Source organism: Natator depressus, chromosome 4, assembly GCF_965152275.1.
Source record: "Natator depressus isolate rNatDep1 chromosome 4, rNatDep2.hap1, whole genome shotgun sequence".
NCBI classification, from domain to species: domain Eukaryota; kingdom Metazoa; phylum Chordata; order Testudines; family Cheloniidae; genus Natator; species Natator depressus.
Genome location: NC_134237.1, coordinates 132,794,638 through 132,818,428, shown reverse-complemented (window position 1 = coordinate 132,818,428; position 23,791 = coordinate 132,794,638). Strand labels below are relative to the sequence as shown.

At 47.0% G+C, this 23,791-nt stretch overlaps 1 long non-coding RNA gene across 1 annotated transcript in view; it reads left to right on the top strand.

Moving 5' to 3' along the window:
* Positions 1–23,027, top strand: part of LOC141986878 (uncharacterized) — a 98,394-nt gene extending 75,367 nt beyond the window's left edge. The window contains exon 7 of the long non-coding RNA XR_012639383.1: positions 22,770–23,027. This is a non-coding gene — a long non-coding RNA (uncharacterized LOC141986878). The remainder of the gene's footprint in view (positions 1–22,769) is intronic.
* Positions 23,028–23,791: the final 764 nt, after the last annotated feature.

The following is a 23,791-nucleotide window of genomic DNA, read 5'->3' as shown; positions in this document are numbered from 1 at the left end:
CATTAGAATGCAGCCACTTCTGGGTGGAGGGCAGCAACTCGCTGCTGGGAGAGAAGGAAACTGGGCAATCCTCTGAGCAGACAGCATGGTGGTATCTTTAGCGGAGCAGACAAGACCTTGGTTTTTAAGGTCTCATCTGAAAGGCTTCTCATACAGAAAACGGTGTGGAACTCAGTTTATTACTGAGGCTACAGGCTGCAATTTGAACCTGTGAAGCGTAGGTATTTAAAACCTGATGTTTGGGTCACTAGACCACCCCCTCTAAAGTCTCTCTGCCCTTAGCTATCCAGTAGCAAAAATACAGATCCTGCCATAGAAACCAGTCTCAAAATCCCATGGGCTTTTGTTGAGTGTCCTGAGTTTGCCATGGAAGGACTGGGTGCTTCATGCCATTCTCCACACTACCAGTAGGAATCGGGGCCCTCAATCTGTGCCATCTGTGTGCACACACATACACACTTGTACAAAGGCTGGTGTTCAGGGAATCCCATAGCCTTAGCAGTAGCAGAGGGACCAGTCAGTGCTTCATGCTAGATAATAGGATTTGCCTCCCATTAACACTGTGAAGATTATATGCATTCAGGCATGCTCTGCTCCTGTAATGGTCTCATGCTTAACATTACATTTCTCAGGAATTGGGTTCAGGCAAAAACACAACTGGAAAATGAAGAGAGTGCCCAGCTAGCCATCTCTGTGACTATTCTGGGCCTCACGTAATCCAACTAAATGACTAAAAGCTTCTCGTTTGGTTCTGTAACATGCTCAAATCAATAGGGTTTTAAGTTAGCCTTCCCTGCAATACAAGAACAAGAGAGAACTCTATGAAATTACAAGGCAACACAGTTGGACAGGAGATACTTTTTACAATATAGTTAAACTATGAAACAGGTTGCCATGTACTGTCAAGGCAAATGGCTTGGCAGATATTAAAATATTAGGCATTTATGATACAAATAGCATCTGCACTTACACTGAATGGTTCTTACAATTTTTACCCTGGACATCCTCAGGCTTCAGGGCATTTGCTCCTCCTTAGCTGGGGTCAGGAAGAATTTCTGCTGTAATACTGTATAAGGTATAAAATGGAGCGTTTACAGTTTCTGAAGCATCCAGTGCTGGGCACTGGTAGAGATGGGATGCTGGCTGGCTGGATAATAGCCTCTACTCCTAATATTTGTAGGGTCTCGCTATCTTAAAGAGGCAATGTCGAAACTAATAAACCCAGATTTTTTACTCTGTTTTTTTCCTAATACTCTAAAATGCAGGCCACTTTTTGTTTGTTTTTATTTATCACTTTTTTTAAAAGAAAAAAGAAAATGCCATGAATCACCCTACCATAACAAACCAGTATGTGCAGCTCTGTCCTCATAATCAACACAATAACAAACCAGCCAACTTACCTGTGTCTCCATGAGCAACCCTACAATAACAATCCAGCACATACAGCTCAGCATAAACCCCTGGCCAGAGAGGGAGAGCGAGCTTACTGCAAGTGTCTGGGGCTGCACCTGCCTCCTCTATGGTTACTGGTTTTGGTTTGGCCCATCCCTGGTGTATGTGTAATGTTGACAAAGCAAGAACGTAACTGGAAGAGTCTTGGAGACAGTGTTCCTGCAGGTTTAACTGCTGCAGTCAGTGAAAAGCATTGACTCAATGACTCTGGCTCAGGGGATTGGTGGTAGAGTATGGGGCCTCTTCCCTATTAGGGTACATCTGCACTTCCAGCTGGCGCATAGATTCCAGCTCAAGGAGACAGCCCTGCTCCAGCTCTGATTGAGCGAGTGTTCTAAAAATAGAATAGAGCTGTGGTGTCGTGAGCTACGGAAGGGACTAGTCACCCCAAGTATGTGCCTACTGTCCATTTTCCAAACCTCATTGGAAGCTATAGCAGTAGAAGTGGGATGATTTTTAAGCACCATACATGTCAATATAATTCTATAACATTAAAGGGTTGACATTGAAGCTATAAAGCCAGTAATTGAAGCCAACACTTACCCCTCATGTGCCTCACTAAATGCAGGTGTCTGAGCTAAATGCATGATTCTTCATGCCTATTCACTGTATATACTCTCATCACAAAAAAGAAGGCATGTTTGTGCAGGTATTAAGACTTGGGTAGTTTATTCAGCTTTCCTAAATTCCCCTTGCAGTTTCCATTGGATACAGGATACTTCTTCACTTCCTGTCTTAACTGCTTAGCGTTATTTGCATTGTTCAACAGCTGCCACAATCTGTCTCAGAGGTGGCTGCATTTCAATGGTGAATGAAATGGGTTGCTGGTTCAACCCAGCCCAGTAAGGGGCTGTGTCAAGCCTGGCTGTAACCCTGGGTGCTTCTATGCTGTGAAGCTGTGTCTCAGAGCCCTGATACCAGCAGCCTGCTCACAGCACAATAGTCTCTCACCAGCCTGGTTTCTCCATGCAGGGTGACCCCAACAGCCCTGAGTTTCCTTCAAACCGTCTCCCCGGTAGTGTCTAGTCCCTCTCCCTGGACCCCAAACCCTTACACATTTGCTGCTCCTTTGAAGAGACAGTACCAGCCTCGTAGCCAACCAGCCAGCACATCCCTCGGCCCGCGCCACTTCCCACAGCCCCCATTGGCCTGGGACGGCAAACCGCGGCCAGTGGGAACTGCGATCGGTTGAACCTGCAGATGCTGCAGGTAAACAAACCGTCCCAGCCTGCCAGCGGCTTTCCCTGGTGGGCCACGGGCCAAAGGTTGCCCATCCCTGGTCTACCTTGTATGTCAATGTCATTTATTGTCTCTCTTTGCTCAATTTACATTGGAGACACATTCAAGCAGGTGGAGCCACATTCCTTTATCTAGGATGGAGTGATTTAAGCCCTGCCTGCCAACCCCCTTTTAAGAACATATTTCCAGCACATATTTATGATTTTGCATATATCATCTGTACACACACCATGCAATAATATTAATACCAGCTGGTGGCCAGTTTGCATGTGATACCTTACATGACACATTTTAGAGACAGATTATGACAACAGTGTGGTGCGGTACACTGAGCTGGTCAGGCCAGCTGAGGATTGCTGCTACCGTCTGGGGAGCCCCTTGCCTTCTGGCAACGGAGCGCTCTTAGTGTCACAGCTGCACACTAGCTGACTCCGTCCCCTCTTAGAATCTGCTTGGCTGCTGGCATCGTGAGGCCTTAGAGAACATTGCTAGCTGCCAGACACATGTCGGGATGGTGGCTTGGCCAACTGGGATAAGGGCAGGAGTTCTATGCATAGAGGGCAGCATAGAAAAACATACACAGAGTGGAGAGACTGTGTGGCTAGCGTACCAGCCCAGGTGCTGAGAGCCCTGGGTTCTATGCTTGCCTTGGCTACTGCTCTGCTGTATGACTTGGGCAAGTCGCTTCCCCCATTTGTCCCTCTGATTTTCCTCCTACCCTTAGTCCCTACTTACACTCTATATAGACAATCTTACTATGTGCACATACAGTACCTAGCACAATTTGGCCCCAACCTTGACAGGTGTCTTTGGGTGCTGCTAGAATATACATGATGTTAGCACTGAGGAGCTGAAAGAACGGTACATGATATGAATTGCCATGCATGGCTTGTTATGTTGCACTCGATGCAATCAAAACGATTTGAAATATAATTTAAACATGCCGCTCCGGCAGGCAGTGTAGCACGATTTAGGTTTTTCGAAACACAAAATGTCCCAGAAAATTTAGCTTTCCATGGTAGCATCACATCCTTTCTAACAAAGCTCTACGGTTCCCAGCACTGATTTGATCTGCAGTGACTGCATTCAGCTTTGATAAGAGACTCTCTCAGTTCGCTCTCTTCTTCTCCAACAAAGAACATTTCTGCCAGAGCTTGGCATGGGTCAGAAAGTATTAGGGACTGTAAAACTTTATTAATCCCTGTGAAGCCTACTAATTTTGAATAAAGGACCACAGAGACTGAGATGCCTTGGGAGAGCAGAAATCATAAATGAAGATCAAAGGCCTAGCAGCCACTTTATAAAAAAAAATCTTGATAAATAAATCTACTTTAGTTGTAGCAGTAATAACGGCTGATGTCGATAGTGCTCTTCATCCAACCCTACAGAGCTGGGAATAAAATTAGACTCCCAGTCCCTAGCTTGAACCACTGCCACATGCTGCCTCCATATGCATCATTTGCAAACATCTGTCCTCTTCTAGGTGCTTGCAGACAGCTCTGTGCAGGGCTAGCGAACAAAAGAGGAAAGGAGGGGGGCGGGGGGAGATGTGCAGATTTTGGGGAACCGGAGAGAATTTTGAGTCGCGTGACACCAGGCTCAGCCGAAGGCAGCTTTATACCGTACCTGATGGCGTATTGGCAACAGCTACGCTCACCCCAGTGACTGGCGGCTGCCTCTGCAGATACATCTGAGACAACTGAACTTTAAATCTCTAGTGCTGGTGCATTTAGCAGAATAAGGCATTTGATTTCCAGCTGTCAGTCCCCATGGGGTTGCCACTGCCTGCTTCCCTGACCCTCCTGCTCTGGAGGAAGCATGTTGCTGTTCCAATTAGCCATGTCTGGCCTGGATTTCTGGCAACATGAATCTGCCCTGAAAGGCTGAGATTTATCCCAGCTGGTTCCATGGAGACAGCCATACGTGGTTATGCAGGAGGTGTTAAACACGACCCCTAGTTAGCCAGCTCAGCTGAAACGCTCTTCCCCCGGTTGCATTCTGCCTAACTCAGGCCTAAGCAGGCAGAACTGCAGCCTGGCTGGGGCTCAAGCGCACAATGCACCTCGCCTCCTAACAAGTCACACATTAGCTGTAATGGCTGAATCTAGGCCAGAGGAGGGCATCAGTGTCAGAGCTGGGAACAGAATTTGGGAATTCCTGGCTCCCAAACCTGAGTCCTGATCACTATGTAACACATCTTCCTGTAGCCCACCCTGTGTACCACTTAAATTCTTCAGTGGATTTCAGGTGTGTGCACAGAAATAAAAATTTGTCCGCTTTTGGAGGGGCACTTTCTGTGCTCCCCGCATCTGGAGGAGCTGGCTCTCTCCTGGCAGCTGTAGGAACTGGCTGTCCGGCCCTGGAGGAGTTCTGTGCCACGGCCCTGCTGATTGCAGAGGCCTGTGCCTTGGCTTGCCCTCTCTTGCGCATGCCCCTGGATTTTCAAAGGGCATCTCCCAATGTGACTCCGAAGTGTATGACTTGAGAGGGAGAGGGGAGTGCAGTCAGATGGGAAATGGAGCCAATGTGAACATCTGGCTGGCCTGCCTTGCCAAGTTTGACACCTAGTATAAATCAAAGATCTTCCTTCCTGCACAGGAAGCCCGGAAGGAACTTCCTGGTGGCATTTTCGTAACTGCTCCTAGGGAACACATCTTCTATCCTCTCCAGTAGAAACTATGTTTTCTCTGGGAAGTTCACACGATTGAAGTTCTTTTTTTAGACACACACTGTTAGAACAATTCCGGCCAGAGGCTGGGAACGGGGATGCTGGTTCCATCACCCTACTGGGTACAGTCAGGGTTGGATTTGTGCATCTGCCACTAATTAGGCTTCCATAGCAAAGAATTTGAAACTGATTACACCACTGACTGCCTGGAGGTAGGAAGAAATTTCCCCCTTGTAAGCAGCTTATTCCATAATTATTAATGATGAGGTTTCCTTTATCTTCTGGAATCTGGTATTAGCTATTGTCAGACAGGACACCAAGTTAGATGGACTCCTGGTCTGATCTGGCAACTGATGTTCCTATGTTCACTGCTTTATGACTCTCTCTTTACAAGCTCAGTGGTTTTTGATATGTACAGTTGCCCTGAGCCACCAGTTGAGATGCAGGCGTGGGAGCATATGTTGAAATATGACCGTATATTAAAGGGGACAGTCTAGTAACTTACATTCATATGTGGGTGTGATGGGGTCCCCACCCCACACAAGGCCTGGAGCGGAGGGGTTAAAGTGGGTAGGCAGGCCAATTATCTGCCCAGACTACATCTGAAGAAGGAGACGGGACAGGCCACTAATTGGAGATGGGCTCAGCTGGGCAGGAAGAGAAGAGGCCTGTATAAAGCCCAGGAGCTGTGAGCAGCAAGGGGCTGCAAGAAAGTAGTCTATAGTCACTCCCTGGGAGGAGGGAGTGTGGGCTGGCAAACACAGAAAGAGAGGGAAGCCCGGTAGGTCGGAAAAAGCGCAGGGAAACAGCAGCAAGGGGTAGCATCATACAGACCGTGGCTGCTTGTTATAGGGTCCCTGGGCTGGAACCCAGTGTAGAAGGTGGGCCTGGGTTCCCCTACCAGGCACTGGGGAGTGGTGCAGGGTGTTGGAGACGCCTGCCAGACAGCTGGTCTGGAAGGACTTTGATTTCCCCAAAAGGGGAGGACCTTAGTGACCTGGCTGGAGGGTCAAGCCACAAACAGGAAGGCTGCACTTCCAGGAGTGAGAAGGGGGTGCAGGGTGAAAGAGATGATGGGTAGAGACATCACCAGAGGAGGGTAGCGCCTGGCTAGAGCTAATCCCCAGAGCTGCCAGGAGGAGGTGCTACCTGCAGTGAGTGGCCTGCATGACTGTGGGGAAATAATTGTTGATGAGGTAGTGTTATCTAGTAGTTAAAACGGAAGGATTGTGAATGAGGACTCCTCGGTTCTATTTCTGGCTCAGCCACTGACTTGTTGTGAGTCCTTGGGCAAGTCACTTCATCTCTCTGTTTCCCCTCTTACCCTCTGTCTTTTCTATTTAGACTGTGAGCTCTTTGGGCCAGTCTCTTGCTGTGTATTTATATAGTGTCTTGCTTAATGGGTTGGGGCCTTGATCTCATCTGGGGCCTCTAGACACTACTGTACTACAAAAACTTAATAATTCCCACTTGTTTTCTGCCCTTGGGCACATCACTAAACCTCTCTGGGCCTCTGTTCAGCCCCAGTTCATAACAATCTTTACTAGAACTGCGTGAATAAGAACATAGGACTGGCCATACTGGGTCAGACCAAAGGTCCATCTAACCGAGCATCATGTCTTCTGACAGTGGCCAGTGTCAGGTGCTTCAGAGAGAATTAACAGAACAGGTAATCATCAAATGATTCAGTGAATACTTTTTGGATAGATTTTGCCTAACTTTCCCTGCTTGTGTCTTGTGTGAGCTGTGTACGCATTTTTTCAACTGTATTTCCTGAATAAATGATTGCTGAGATGAATTCTTGGACTCTTTGATATCCAAATATGGGCTACATCGGTAAATTTTTATTGGACACAGAGGCCACGTGTTGTTGCTGGTGTTTCGATTCTCTGGCTGGATGAATGTAACTCTTTGGTTCAGGCTTATGGTGCAAGTTTTTTTGGGTTTCCACAAATATTCTCTTAAAATTCAGGATTTCCATCAACATTCCCAGTGGTGAACTCACTTGTCAAAATATTCACACAGACAGGGGCAAGAAGATGGGTGAAGTGAATCCAATTGATTATTTTCAAGCAAATAGTCAGAGAGAACTTTCTGTGATGTTCCCTCAGTTAAATAACTACTTCATAAGGGTGGTGGGAGGCTTCATCTACCAAGCATGTAGACGTCCAGAGATGAAAAGCAAGACAGAAGTACCTATTCATTAGGATGAGGCTCTTAACTTTTCCTGTCTGACCTGGCACCATAATTATATCTTCACTTATTAATTACCTTAAGAGCAGCTTTCATCTTCCAGTTGCCTGAATTGAGGGTGCTCCAACCACCTCTCTCCAATCAGCTGTAATAGCAAGGATTAAGGGAGGTCACGAAGAGTGGGAGCTCCTGCCACCAATGAATTCTCTCTCATTTTGAAACATGTTCCTATTCGTATCTTGCCGTTATGATGATTAATTATTGTAAATGATTTATTACTTGTCCAAAGCCCTTGCCAAGGATACTGGTCTGACATCAGATCTTTTCACACTGGGGAAAATATGCAGCCATCAGACAGGAATGACTTCTGGTTGATTCTGTCCTGGCTATGACTTCCATAAAATGTCACAAACATGAAATATAAGAGCAGCTTTGAAGTTAGGACTGTGCCATGTCTAGAAATTAGTAGAACTTTAACTTCCTAGGGAGGTGGTGGAATCTCCTTCCTTAGAAGTTTTTAAGGTCAGGCTTGACAAAGCCCTAGCTGGGATGATTTAGTTGGGGATTGGTCCTGCTTTGAGCAGGGGGTTGGACTAGATGACCTCCTGAGGTCCCTTCCAACCCTGATATTCTATGATTCTGTGATTCCTAACTCTTGCGTTGCCCTTCCTCAGCTGGTCATCTCAGCTGTATAGTACTTCACAATAATTTAGCTCCATCAGAGCAGTTTCTATGGGAAGCAGAACACGGTAATTGCATGCTGCATGACAGATGAGAGGCACCTTACAGCTGAAAGGCCTTAGGCTGTGGGGCAAAAGAAGAGCGCTTTACAAACACCTTTTTTGCATACCTTTAATGGAGGCCTCAGTGACTGCTGCAATATTTGGTTGTCTGTTGTGCAGCCCGTGAGCGGAAGTACTTTACACAACGCACAGTTGACCTATGGAATTCGCTGCCAGGGGTTGTTGTGAGGGCCAAAACTATAATGAGGTTCAAAAAAGAGCTAGATAAGCTCATGGAAGATCGGTCCATCAATGGTTATTAGCCAAGATGGGCAGGGATGCAACCCCATGCTCTGGGTGTCCTTAGCCTCTGATTGCCAGAAGCCAGGACTGGATGACAGGGGATGGGTCACTTGATTGCCTGTTATGTTCATTCCCTCTGGGGCACCTGGCTGCTGTTGGAAGACAGGACACTGGGCAAGCTGCACTGTTGCTCTGACCCAGTATGGCCATTCTTATGTTCTAACTCTTTAGTTGCTGAATTTACACACTATGAAAAGTGCATTCCCGGCAACCCAGATATGAAGTCAGGGCAGCAAACTGGGTGGGTCCCAAAGATGACACAATATCAGTGAATATCAGGGTTGGGAGCCAGTGCTGATTGTGCTTCAGCTATAGCAATCTGTACAAGGAAATCTCGGCGAACTGAATTCCATCAGGAAACCCATGTGCTACTTGAAAGGTTCTTGGAGCATCTTGTGCTGGTGCTTGAAGTGGAGATGTGCAAAGCTCCTGGATAAAGTAGGAACTGGTCCAGAGCTTCATCCATCACAATGATCTGGACTGGACCTCGATGGAGGTTCTTCCTGGCTCCAGGTGAGACAAAGTACAAAGTGATGAAAGACCCCAGGAAAGGCAGTTTCCTCTTCAGAACCTTCTGGCCCAGTGTCATATGCAAGCCTGCTCTTCTGAAATCTCCATCCCTGGCTCCCAGTGCTATCCGGGGCTGCACTCCCCTTTGCCATGCTGTGATCGGAGATGTCATTATCAATAATGCTTGACAGTCACCCAGTGACCCGCCTCACTGATCCAGTGTGGCCGTTCCTCCGTTCCTAGAGAATAGATATAGCCTAAGCTTCCTCCATGCCTCCTCTACAAACTAGAGGGGCCACCTCTCTGAGCAGTAGGGGACCTTAGTCTACGTGGCCCACTGAGTTGTTGGCTTTCTGCTGAGCTTGCCAACAAAGGGGCAGACTATTGCCAAGTGGGATGCTGCTGCTTTGTGATGGGGATGTCCCTCCATATGCGCTGGGCTGAGTTCCCCCAGCTCACTTCACCCAGGGCACAGACCAGATCAGAATTTTGCTTCACGGCTCATTTGGGAGAAACACCCATGGCTTTGTACATTGGCTGCTCTGACCTGGCTGGTGTTTCACCAGCCTAGCAGGTTTTACCTTGCAGCGGGTCACGGGGAAAGAGAACATCCTGGCAATGTAAAAGCCTTCCCCAGAGTGGCTGTAGTGGCACCTTTGCTCTCTCCCCTTAGCCCAAGGGACGTGCTCTGGAACACACACAGGAAAGAGGACTCCATCTGCACCTCGCGCCCAAACTTCAGCCAACATCTGGGATGACTGGTGTTTGTTCTTTGGCTAGTCTGGGAATTCCCAAGCTGCCTACAACAGAGACTGGCCTTTAACTAATGGCTGGACAAATCTTGCGGGGAGTTTCAAGTGGTTGCTTCATGCTGGCATGTGCCACCCATCTAGCATGCTTCATAGGTTCATAGATACTAACGTCAGAAGGGACCATTATGATCATCTAGTCTGACCTCCTGCACAATGCAGGCCACAGAATTTCGCCCACCCACTCCCGCGAAAAACCTCTCACCTATGTCTGAGCTATTGAAGTCCTCAAATTGTGGTTTAAAGACTTCAAAGAGCAGAGAATCCTCCGGCAAGTGACCCGTGCCCCATGCTACAGAGGAAGGCGAAAAACCTCCAGGGCCTCTTCCAATCTGCCCTGGAGGAAAATTCCTTCCCGACCCCAAATATGGCGATCAGCTAAACCCTGAGCGTATGGGCAAGATTCACCAGCCAGATACTACAGAAAATTCTTTCCTGGGTAACTCAGATCCCACCCCATCTAATATCCCATCACAGGCCATTGAGCCTATTTACCATGAATATTTAATTATCAAAACCATGTTATCCCATCATACCATCTCCTCCATAAACTTATCGAGTTTAATCTTAAAGCCAGATAGCTCTTTTGCCCCCATTGCTTCCTTTGGAAGGCTATTCCAAAACTTCACTCCTCTGATGGTTAGAAACCTTTGTCTAATTTCAAGTCTAAACTTCCTGGTGGCCAGTTTACATCCATTTGTTCTTGTGTCTACATTGGTACTGAGCTTAAATAATTCCTCTCCCTCTCTGGTATTTATCCCTCTGATATATTTATAGAGAGCAATCATATCTCCCCTAAACCTTCTTTTAGTTAGGCTAAACAAGCCAAGCTCCTTGAGTCTCCTTTCATAAGACAGGTTTTCCGTTCCTCGGATCATCCTAGTAGCCCTTCTCTGTACCTGTTCCAGTTTGAATTCATCCTTCTTAAACATGGGAGACCAGAACTGCACACAGTATTCCAGGTGAGGTCTCACCAGTGCCTTGTATAACGGTACTAAAACCTCCTTATCCCGACTGGAAATACCTCTCCTGATGCATCCCAAGTCCGCATTAGCTTTTTTCACAGCCATATCACATTGGCAGCTCATAGTCATCCTATTATCAACCAATACCTCAAGGTCCTTCTCCTCCTCTGTTACTTCTAATTGATGCGTCCCCAGCTTATAACTAAAATTCTTGTTATTAATCCCAAAATGCATGACCTTACACTTCTCACTATTAAATTTCATCCTATTACTATTGCTCCAGTTTACAAGGTCATCCAGATCCTCCTGTATGATATCCCTGTCCTTCTCTAAATTGGCAATACCTCCCAGCTTTGTATCATCCGCAGACTTTATTAGCACACTCCCACTTTTTGTGCCGAGGTCAGTAATAAAAAGGTTAAATAAGATTGGTCCCAAAACCGATCCTTGAGGAACTCCACTGGTAACCTCCCTCCAGCCTGACAGTTCACCTTTCAGTAGGACCCGTTGTAGTCTCCCCTTTAACCAGTTCCTTATCCACCTTTCAGTTTTCATATTGATCCCTATCTTTTCCAATTTAACTAATAATTCCCCATGTGGCACGGTATCAAACGCCTTACTGAAATCTAGGTAAATTAGATCCACTGCGTTTCCTTTGTCTAAAAAATCTGTTACTTTCTCAAAGAAGGAGATCAGGTTGGTTTGGCATGATCTACCTTTTGTAAAACCATGTTGTATTTTGTCCCATTTACCATTGACTTCAATGTCCTTAACTACCTTCTCCTTCAAGAATACTTAGAATACTGCTGTCAGCTCCTCCTGCTGCCTGCTCCTGGCAGGTTGGCCCATGGGCCAAAGCCTTCCTTGTGGCTTTGAACATACGCCTAGCTCTCTAACTCCTCCTGTGCCCTGTGATATTCCTGTCCGGCTTCCCTTACTCCTTTCCACCCTTTTCAGCCCCTCTGCCCCTCCTAGCAGCCCCCACTATCCTCCCAGCTGCCTTGAAACATCCACCCGGCCCACCTAATCTCCTTCCTGGTCAGCTGTCCTGCTCCCAGCCAGGGTTGTGTGCAGCATGCTTGCCTCCATCCCAGTCACTCTGGCCTTCCTTCTTTCACTGCTCTTCATGTGTCCCTCCTCCCAGTAGCTGTTGCCTTTGTACTCCCCTTTATCAGTCTTCTGAAGGGGGAAAAAAATCTGCCACAAACACTGAGCTCCTTATGTATTTCAGAGTCAAAATTCCCGACACTCTTCCCCTTTAAATGCTAGCTGCTTTCCAATCTGTTCAGGTTCTTCCAGCCAGAGCAGACTAGCGCAAGCCTGGAGAGCAGACAGGGACCCACACCAAAAGGCTGGATTTTAACAGCCACAGCACTTGAGAGTGCAAAGGCTAGAACCCAAGTATGTGGCTTCCAACTGCAGAGGTGCCCGAGTTTCTTCACGAGCAACAGCCAGTCCTCGGCTTTACTCCTCAGTGTTCAAGCACACACAGAGACAGAGCCAAGAACATGCAATATTGGGTTGCCACCTTTCTAACTGCTGGTAATCAGACTCCCGAGGCACTGCCTCTGTTCTGCCTCTCCTCTGAGGCCCCACCCCTGCTCTGCCTTTTCCCCCCAGGGCCCTGTCCCTGGTAGGAGGTGGCCCCGGCTGAGCAGAGGCTGGCACGGGTTAATGACCTGGCACCTCCCTCTGTCCTGCAGTAATCAGACTTTTGGTTCAGGTGCCATTTAGGGTGGCCAGGTCCCCTTTTCGACCGGACTTTCCAATCGAAAACCAGGCACCTGGCAACGCTAAATGGCACTTAGACACAGCAGCCAAAAACCGGACTGTCTGGATAAAACCTGGACGAGTTGCAACCCTAGTGCAATATTCCAGCTTTATTCCTTCCCCCATATGTGCTGTACTCTCACCAAATAGTTCCTAGACATTGCTCTGCACATAAGCCTGCTATAATGCCCCTTGCTGGGAAGCTGTCCTAACACCCACTGCCTCCTCCCAGTCACATAGACACATGCATACGCAGGACGGCCGGGGTGTGTTTACACACAGTTTAGCCAGCTATTAGTTCTGTTTATAACTCCTCTGAGATGAAGCTAAAAATACATCGAAGGGATCCAAACAAACCTTGATCCAGCCCCACTCTTCAGCCCCAATGGGCTAAAAATAAAGTGACAAGCTTGCTACAAGTGGTAACACTAGCAGTGATCTGAGTTCCTCTGCAGGACACGTCATTGCCACTGCGGGCCCATCTGCACAATGATGTCTGGCTCCCATCCATCTGCCTTAGTGGCAGGCAGTTCACTGGGCTCCAGGTAGGATGCCTTGATCTTCCTTTCCAGAGCAGACCCCTTATCTAAACCACACCTTCCAAAGACCCTTGCTGAATAAACTACTGCTGCATTCCTCTAGGTCACTGCTTCAAACAGCTCTCGGTCAGCGGTTCAAATCCAGCTCCAGGATGACGGTGACCCAAAGTCCTTGGTATCTGACACCTGCGGGGTGGCCTCGGTGAAATGTGTGTGTGTGTGTGTGTGTGGTGTCTCTGTCATTGCTGGAGGACAAATGAACCCACCAGTAAGGGGCATCATTGTTGGCTGTCTCAGTGGAGAGACCAAGGGCTGAGCTGGCATGAAGCTAAGTTGCTGGCATCCCTTCCCCGGAGGGCACAGCAAGCATCTGGGGTGGTGGGTGGAGGGGAGTTTGCTATCACTGCCTTGCTGTATACTCAGGGCTGGTGCCAATCACCAGCCCTAGACTTGCTTCTGAAATGACTTAGGAAATGGATATTAAAAGGACAAAACCTCCTAGTAGCTAGAAGGCAGTTCTGCTGCTAGTTCAAGGCTGCCTTTGTTCATTTCCAGCCCTGCCACAGACGTCCTGTGTGACCTTGGCAAGTCACATGAGCTCTGTGCCTCGGTTCCTCATCTGTGAATTGGGGACTAATACTTCCTGTAGCAGGGTGGTCACCCGCTCTTGCCCTGAAGGGCTGAAAAGCCAGCCCTTGGAGAGGGCTGTGGGCTAGAAGCTGGGCTGAGTGGGGAAGTAGCTGCAGCTGGGCCATGCTCCAGTCAGGGCCCAGCTGGCCCTTATGAAGGCTGGGAGCCAGAAGCTCAGGCAGACTCTCTCTGGCTGGAGAGTGAGCGAGGGCCTGGCCTGACCGTGGGGGAAATTCACCCGGGGGACCTAGAGTGAGGCAGGGCTGGGGAAAGGCCTCAGGAGTCAGGAAGCCCTAGGACAGCAACTCCCCAGGCTACAGGGCCTGGTCCCAGACCAATATAGGTATTGGGGCTGCCTGAGGATGGGTAAAGGCAGCCAGTCCAAACCCCTTGTTGCCTGTGATGATTGGCTTTTACACTGCAGTCCACCCCAGTGTGCGGGGGCTCAATGGTGACTGGCAGTAGCCATGACTGAGGTGATGTGGAGATAGTGGGTGAGGTTTCCCTGGGGTGGGGAGACCCAGGGAGTGGGGGTATTGCCAGGGGGCCAGCACCCAAGGCAAGGGCACAGGGTCCTGGGAAGGACTGGGGGCCGGGGCCAGTGCCTAAGCAGATCACCGGCCTGCAGAGGGTGCTCTGGGCTGGAAATTGAGCTAATTCCCAAGGATGACCAGCAGGAGGTGCTGCTGGGTGAGTCCGAACACTTACACTTCCTTTCTCCCTTGTGTGTGCAGACGCTAAGCTCTTCAGGGCAGGTGCTGTCTCTCACTGGATTGTGTACAATGCCTCGCACAATGCAGGGCTCTGGTCTCAGTCTGAGAACACTTGGTGCTGCTGTAATACTATTAATATTAAAGAGAGCTTGAATTCCCATCCCTTGCCCTGATGGGCCCCGGCTACGGTGAAGCAAGCCAGAGAACATGGTGTATGACCTGTCCACCTCTCTGCTGCTGATTCCTTTCTTGACCCATTGGCAAGTGCCCCGAACGATCTCTGAGCACAGGCAATGCACTGCCTGCCTGCTCCGAGCGACCCTGCCAAGCTCTGTGTTGCCCCAACCTCCTTTTGTCGAGAGCAGCCTTCTAGCCAGAGTCACTTCTTGAATTATCAGCTGGCTTAAGTGGCAGATAAAGCACTTAGTTCATGGGAGGCAATTGAGATTTACACACAGGAGCCCATAACCAGCTTCCTGGGCTTTCTTCCTGTTTGGATTGAAATGAAATGGAGCAGGCACAATAACTCCATCCTGGCAGCTGAGTGCAGAGCCCCGGCCTGTGGAAACCGCTCTGCTGTGCCTGCCGCTCATGCACAATGCGCGCTTTGTGGGGCTGTTCTGAGAACCCGTGGGGCACAAAGGGGCTGCTTCTCTGCATCGCGGAAACTGGCAGAGTTCAACAGAGCCCGTCCTTTTCCTCCCACGAGCCGGTTGGCATGGCCAGCCCTGGGAGTGGTGGCTGTATCACATTGTTGGTTACGTAGACCAATCAGCAATGTGTGATTAATCTCTTATGCCCGTGGTTAGGGAATTTACAGCGGTTCAGAGCGCTCTGTGCAGTGGGTGTGCTCCGTCTGCTAAGCACACTTCCTGTTCTCCTGACTAGTGGTAACCGGGCATTTTGACTAACAATGGCTGTTGGGTTAAAATAAGAGCCAACTTGGACTTCTGCCCATTCCTCATATAGACCCTGAAGCTTTTCTGGGCAAATTGGGGTCCCCCTTTCTAGCTTTATTCCTCTCCCCTGCAGTGAGATCTGGCCTCTGGGACTTTCCTGCCAATAATATTTAGCACTTAAATCACATTTTTCCATCCACAGCTCTCCAAAGGCAGGTGAGATTCATTGCCCCCATTCTTCCAGTAAGGAGGTGGGGCACAGGGAGATGAAGTGGCTTGCCCATGGTTACATGCTGAGTCAGTAGCACAGCCAGAAATAGAACCCAGGCATCTGGCCTCCCAGTTTGGTCTCCTATCCCCTGCCCCTTGGAAATCCGAGATTTTTCCTAATCTGAGGGGGGGAAGCCTCCCATGCTGGGTCCAGGAAGGAAGGGCAGCAGGGCACTTGATGCCTGTTGAGAGGTGATTTGCCCACCCAGCTGTTACTACTGAAACTGGCTTTCTAGCACTGATGGCCCCTCACCTCCCAGTCTCTTTTGCAGTGTTAACTTTGTTGTCCAGGGAGTACATTTTAGAAGGAAATCTATACTGAGAGAATAGCTCAGAAACTTTACAGGGAGCAGGCAGGTGAAAGAGGGCAAGCTGCTGGGAGACCGGAAACCCTGCTCAGCTTTAGGTTTTCTAGCAGGGCTCTCGCTTCTTGTTCTGAAAAACACCCCTCTGTCGGACTGGGACTTTTGTAACTGGACTCACTATTCACCACCTGTTGGGTTGAGGACTGTTTGCACCACAGGGATGAGCTTGTCCTTCCAAAGGCACATGGGATCAGATTTTCTGTACACTGCCAAGCATGCAGGTACATGACACATTCTGATATAAAGCCAATGGCTGGCCCTTTGTGTTTGAGAAATCATAGGACTAGAAGGGACTTCAAGAGGTGATCTAGTCCAGTCCCCTGCATTCAAGGCAGGACTAAGTATTATCTAGACCATCCCTGACAGGTGTTTGTCCAACCTGCTCTTAAAAATCCCCAATGATGGAGATTCCACAACTTCCCTAGGCAATTTATTCCAGTGCTTAACCACTCTGACAGTTAGGAAGTTTTTCCTAATGTCCAACCTAAACTGCCCTTGCTGCAATTTAAGCCCATTGCTTCTTGTCCTATCCTCCGAGATTAAGGAGAACAATTTTTCTCCCTCCTCCTTGTAACAATCTTTTATGTACTTGAAAACTGTTATGTCCCCCTTCAGTTCTCTCTTCTCCATACTAAATTAACAAAAAATTTTCAATCTCTTACCTCATAGGTCATGTTTTCTAGACCTTTAATCATTTCTGTTGCTCTTCTTTGATCTTCAACTTGTTCACATCTTTCCTGAAATGTGGCACCCAGAACGGGACATAATACTCCAGCTCAAGCTGTATCAGTGTGGAATAGAGTAAAAGAATTATTTCCTGTGTCTTGCTTACAACACTCCTGCTAATACATCCCAGAATGATGTTTGCTCTTTTTGCAACAGTGCTACACTGTTGTCTCAGATTTAGCTTGTGATCCGCTATGCCCCCAGATCCCTTTCCACAGCATTGCTTCCTAGGCAGTCATTTCCCATTTTGTATGTGTGCAACTGATTGATCCTTCCTAAGTGGAGTACTTTGCATTTGTCCTTATTGAATTTTATCCTATTTACTTCAGACCATTTCTTCAGTTTGTCAAGATCATTTTGAATTTTAATCCTATTCTCCAAAGCATTTGCAACCCCTCCTAGCTTGGTATCATCTGCAAACTTTTATATACGTACATAAGAACGGCCATATTGGGTCAGACCAAAGATCCAGCTAATCTGGTATCCTGTCTTCCAACAGTGGCCAATGCCAGGTACCCCAGAGGGAATGAACAGAACAGACAATCACCAGGTGATCCATCCCCTGCTGCCCCTCCTAACCTCTGGCAAACAGAGGCTAGGGACACTATCCCTGGTACTCTCTATGCCATTATCTAAATGATTGATGAAGATATTGAACCGGACCCAGGACTGATCCCTGTGAGACCCCACTCAATATACCCTTCCAGCTTGACTGTGAACCGCTGATACTACTCTCTGGGAATGGTTTTCCAACCAGTTACACACTCACCTTATAGTAGATCCATCTACGTGGTATTTCCCTAGTTTATGAGGTCATGTGAGACAGAATCAAAAGTCTTACTAAAGTCAAGATACAGTACATCTACCACTTCCTACTAGTCACAAGGCTTGTAACCCTGTCAAAGAAATCTATTGGGTTGATTTGACACAATTTGTTCTTGACAAATCCATGCTGACTGTTACTTATCAACTTATTTTCTTCTAGGTGTTTGAAAATTGATTGCTTGATTATTTGCTCTATTATTTTTCCAAGTACTGAAGTTAAACTGACTGGTTTATAATTCCCCGGATTGCCCTTATTCCTCTTTTTATAGATGGGCACTACATTTGCCCTTTTCCAGTTCTCTGGAATCTCTCATGACTTTTCAAAGATAATCGCTAATGGCTCCAATATCTCCTCAGTCAGCTCTTTGAGTGTTCGAGGGTGCATTTCATCAGGCCCTGGCGACCTGAAGATATCTAACTTGTCTAAGTAGTTTTTAACTTGTTCGTTTCCCTATTTTAACCTCTGATCCTACCTCATTTTCACTGGCATTCATTGTATTAGATGCCCAATTGCTATTAAATCCAGGCTACACACACTGGCCTGGACTAAGTGATGACAAAGTCTGGGACATTGGGGAAAGGGAGAAGCTTGAGCCTGCCTGACTTCTACACCAGCTCCAGAATGCTCCCCTCTAAATGGAAGAGAGACGACAAGCTGCCACGCCAAATTTTACTGAAAACCTTCCCAGTTCCTGGGAGCAGGGCCTCCCTCTATGACACAGCAGTTGCACTCCAACTCCCATGTGAGCTTGTTAGCAGCGAGTTGCCAAAGTGCTTTAAGAGACTCTGTCAAGTCGATTAGCCCTGATCACCAGCCTCACTTATGTAATGAGTGTGACACACACAGGAGTGCTTGGGAGAGACTGTACTTTAATTGCCAGCACAAGTCACATGACATGTATCAGGTTCTGAAGGCAAGTGCCCCATCATGTACGTAGACAGCGTAATGTTCACTGACTACTGTGGCTTTTATTGCACCTTTAAAGTGTGGTCAGAAAAATGATTTAGAGGTATCGATTGCCACTCGTGTAGACATACTAGTGCTAGCTTTAATCTAGCTAGCATAGGTCCTGGAGCAGCAAAGCGGCAGTACCATCGGGTTCTGTGCAGGCTAGTCCTACAAGTAATTACCCCGGGGTTCCAGGTGGGTTTGTGCCAGACCTAGCTAGGTTAAAGTATTGACATACCCTATGTAAAATGGCACCTTCCTCTTAATTCCCTGCTCCCTGGGTCTCTGAGTCAGATCTGTTTAAGGGACAAATTTAAGGGACAAACAAGTTTTGACAGTTCTTATACACAGCAAAGACGACAAAGCTACAGAAAGCAAGCTGGATTCTAGCTGTCTCGTGCATCAGCAAAACAATTAAATTCTGAGAGTGAGGTATTGCACGGTTTGTATCTCAGGTCACAGGATAAAGCAGCAAGATTGACATTTTAAAAATGAAATCTTCTCCCTAGTTAAATTGAGCAAATGTAGAGCCTGATCCAAATCTCTTTGACATCAAGGAAATTCTCCAGGCATGGTGCAGCAGCTCAGGAAACATGGCTTGGAACAATTTCTTTTGGGCCTCAAATGACAAATGGAGTGCGCTACTACGTTTCCTGTGGGCATGTCTCCTTGTATTTGCTTTGGGGTCAGAAATTTGCTCCTGCTACAAGACACCAAGGGCCTTTTGTAATGCCACACTTCCAGGTGGGTCAGCGGCAGCAGTGATTGATCCTGGGACCTCTGGATCTAAATACCGGATGTGCCTCTTGTCACTGGCTGTGCTAAAAGACTCTTCTGTTAAGCAAGGCTATAACAAGCCATAGCTACCACTAGAGAGGGATAAAGTGCCACACTGAGTGGGCGTAGGTTACATACTCCCCCTGGCTGGGGAAGCTGGTCTTAAGCTTTAGAATTCCCCCTATGAGCCATGTAACAAGCTGGCTTTCTCTCCAGCTCACAAATGAGCCACTGCCATGGTTGCCCCCCCCAGCTGAGTGAGTGGCGTTGCAAACTAGAAGAGGGGGTTGCCCCTCCTACCTTTCCACTCAGTTTGGGGGCCCATCTCAGACAAGGGTGCCATCCTGCCTATCCCCAGGGTGCCAGCAATCAGAGCCTCATGTATCTCTCATGCTGTAAGTACAAAATAATTGCATTTAGAATCCCGTACAAAGTCTGTCTGTGTGTCTGTTTCCATATCCCTCAAGAATTAAACTGTAAGCTCAGCGCATCCATACAGCGAGGGTTGCTAGTTTTGGTGAGATGTGTTTCTGGAGGTTTTATCATGTGACATAATCTTTAATTTAAAAGATTAATCTTTAATTCCTGGAGACTCCAGGACAATCCTGGAGGGTTGGCAGCCCTCCACACAGCTGGAGTTCTGGGAGAGGGTGTGTTTAAGCTACGGGGAAGTCTCAGGGGTCAGTACTGGTAATAGCAGCTAGACATTTGGACTGAGGGATCTCAGCCTCAGAAGGGGCTGGTAGAGAGAGGGTCTGGACCCCAAGAGCGTGCTGAGACACCCCAGCCAGAGGCAGTGCCTTGGGCCTTTTCAGACTCAGAGGCTTAGAAAGCATGTGGACTTAGTGGGGTGGGCCCCAAACACAACACTGTCCAGTTGAGGGAGCTCTACCAGGGCTTTGTGTGTGTGTGAGAGAGAGTGATGGGGGCCACCTAGAGCCCCTGGCATGAGGTGAGGGTAGAGGGGTTGCCAGGAGTCACTGAAGTAGAGGGGTATGGAAGGGTGGCACACATGGATCCTGTAGGAGGGAATGGAGGGAGGCAAGGTGCAGCCCGGGTGACTGCAGTGAGCTCGGCCTACAGAACTTAATAAGTGTGCGACCAGATTCTCTGCTGCCCCCAGTTCCTACTGTGTGTGCAAGGGGAGGGGGCTTTCAGGGAGCTGGCTGCAGTTCCCTGACTCTCTGGTCAGGTCTGCAATTGTCAGGCTGGGGTTTAGAAGCTCCATTCACTCTCAACAGAGACTGCTATAACATGAAATATATGGCAGAATGCGGGTAAAACCGAGCAGGAGACATACAATTCACGCCCAAGGAGTTCAGTCACAAATTTAATTAACGCATTTTTTAATGAATGTCATCAGCATGGAAGCATGTTTTCTGGAATGATGCCCAAGTATGAAGGGGCATATGAATCTTTAGTGCATCTCGCATGTAAATATTTTGTGATTCTCGCTACAACAGTGCCATGAGAACACCTGTTCTCACTGTCAGGCGACATTGTCAACAAGAACCGGGCAGCATTATCTCCTGTAAATGTAAACAAACTTGTTTGTCTTAGCGATTGGCTGAACAAGAAGTAGGACTGAGTGGATTTGTAGGCTCTGAAGTTTTACATTGTTTTGTATTTGAGGGCAGTTATGTAACAAAGAATGTACATTTGCAAGTTGCACTTTCACGACAAAGAGATTTCCCCACAGTGCTAGTATGAGGTGAATTGAAAAATACTGTTTCTTTTGTGTATCATTTGGACAGTGCAAATATTTGTAATAAAAACAATACACTTTGATTTCAATTACAACACAGAATACAATATATATGACAGTGTAGAAAAGCATCCAAAATATTGAATAAATTTCAATTGGTATTCTATTGTTTAACAGTGCAATTAAAACTGCAATTAATTTTTTTGAGTTAATTGCGTGAGTTAACTGCGATTAATCGACAGCCCTAGTTACTACTGCAGTGTACATTTCCTTAAGTGTCTCATTCAGAAAACTATTGGAGAGTTGCAAGCATTTGGTAATGCAGCCACAATCCAAAGTTACCGGACTGCTCCTAACCAATAAACTTTCAATTTCCGACCGGAGCAGAAAGTGCTCTAATCATTTTAAATTGCTTTCTGATGGATGAACGCGCACAAGCCTCAGATTCAGATCCAACGAGGCAAGCATGTGCCTACCTTTAAGCACGGGGCAAAGTACCTTGTTGAATTGGACCCATAGGGTTTAAAATTTGAGGAGTTAAAATTTTGCCCCGGGGGGTGGGGGGGAAGAGCATTAAACTATTGGAACCAATGCAGTGCTATCATGCAGCTCTTCCTACTGACGAGTCTCACACTGCAGGTGGATAGATGGTACCAAAGTTAGTGTGAGCACAGACACTATCCAAGTGTAAAACATTATCCAACACCTGCGGCCAGCCAAACTGACAACAGCTCTCTCAAGTCATATTTGCAGCTTGAGGAAGACAGTGGGCTTGATTCTCCTTTCAACTGCTCTTTTATCAAGGGTTGTGGTGGATTCTCTATCCCTGGCAATTTTTAAATCAAGATTGGATATTTTTCTATCCGCTCTACTCAAGGAATTATTTTGGGGTCCCTTCTGGCCTTGGAATCCATGAATCTATGAAATCTGGAGTAACTTCACTGATTTTAAAGGAGTCATACTGACCTCAAACCAATGTGTGATCAGAAACCAGCCAGTATCTTCTGTTTTGCTTTTGTATCTTATCTACTTCCAATACGTTTGAAATTCAGTTTTGCATTTGGGTCTTGCTGCACGTAATCTTTGATTTCTCAAAGTGGGAGAAAATCTCCCCAAGATAAATATGATTGATCGGTCCTGTGTAGTCAGTAATTGTGGCTGCCAGAGTGGCAGCCCATATACTGTATAAGTTCCGTTTTACACCCATGTGTGTGTCTGTGTGTATGTTAATGTAGCTTACAGGAGGCAGGTTGAGAATTTAAGCACTTTTAACAACAAAAATGTACTTTTGGAGCTAAAAATATGTCCTCCTTGTGGTTATGTCTAAAATTTTATCTCCATTTCCATTCCAAATGATTGATAAACAAATCCCATATAAGACAAAGTGGAATTTCTGACACAGCTTTATGTCCAGTATCTTACAATATATGGCGTTCCAACTTGGCTTTATTTTTAAAAAATCTCACTGAGATCTATAATAGAGGCGGGTATAAGAAGCCCTCCATGCTTGTACCACTGGGATAATACCCACAACACTGCATAGCCGAGGACTAATTAGCTGCAATGTTTTGAAAACTTGGAATGCTAAACAAGTGCTAAGTATTATTACTCAGTAAGTAATTATTCTATATTACTAAAACTTATTCTCCTTCCACTCCCTCTACCCTACTTCTTCCTTAGGCTCTGGATCATCCTCTTAAAACCCGTTTGCTAAGGCACCACCCTTTCTTCGAAGGCCTGATCTATACCTAAAACTTAAGTTGACCTAGTTGCATCACTCAGGACTGTAGAAAAAATTTCACGCCTTCTGCAACGTAGCTTGGTCAACCTAACCCCACTGTAGATGCAGCTGGGTCGACAGAAGAATTCTTCCATCAACCTAACTACCACGTCTCTGAGGGATGGATTTACCGCAGCGACCAAATAAACTTCTCCGTTGCTATAGTAAGTGTCTACGCTTCAGTGGCATAGCTGCAGCTGTGCCACTGTCGCATTTGTAGTGTAGACATACCCTTCATTCAAATCCCTCCTAGAATCTGATGAGTTTGTTGCCTACATGAGTCAATATAAATAAAACTATATCTTTTAAAGAACCATCAAATTGTGCCATGGCAGACCATGAGTCAATAACTGCATAAACTAACTCTCTAGTTAAGTATAAAAAGAATTTATTTGGGCATAAGCTTTCATGGGCTAAAACCCACTTCATCAGAACACGGCTACCACTCTAGATAACTATAGTTACTCTGGCCTTCATCCCCAAAGTATCTGAGAACCTCCTGAATATTTCAAAATAGAAATAACAGCAATCTCTTGCTTTGTTTCCAGCCTGTGGGTGAAATAGATGAATTCTAAATGCAGCAAGGCCCGGGGTCATTCCTATCTCTTCAAGTAGTCTATAATCACGGCCCAGATCCGGTTTCCTGTGCTCACGAGTCCCTCCTCGCTGGTTGACAGCCTCATTGTCCTGGTGGAATGTAGCTGTCTTAGGTGGTCGTGGTTATGGAGGGAGAGTCTATCTCTCTCGTAATTTCATGGAGGGCTTTGAATATCAGGGCAGAAATATGGAATTGGACCCTGTATTCAGTAGGGAACCACTGCAGTGAGCGGAGTACCAGCTTGATGGGCTCATGGTGATCCACGCTGCTAAGTAGACCGGCTGCTGAGTTTTGAATCAGTTGGAGATTTTTCTGCCTGTGAAA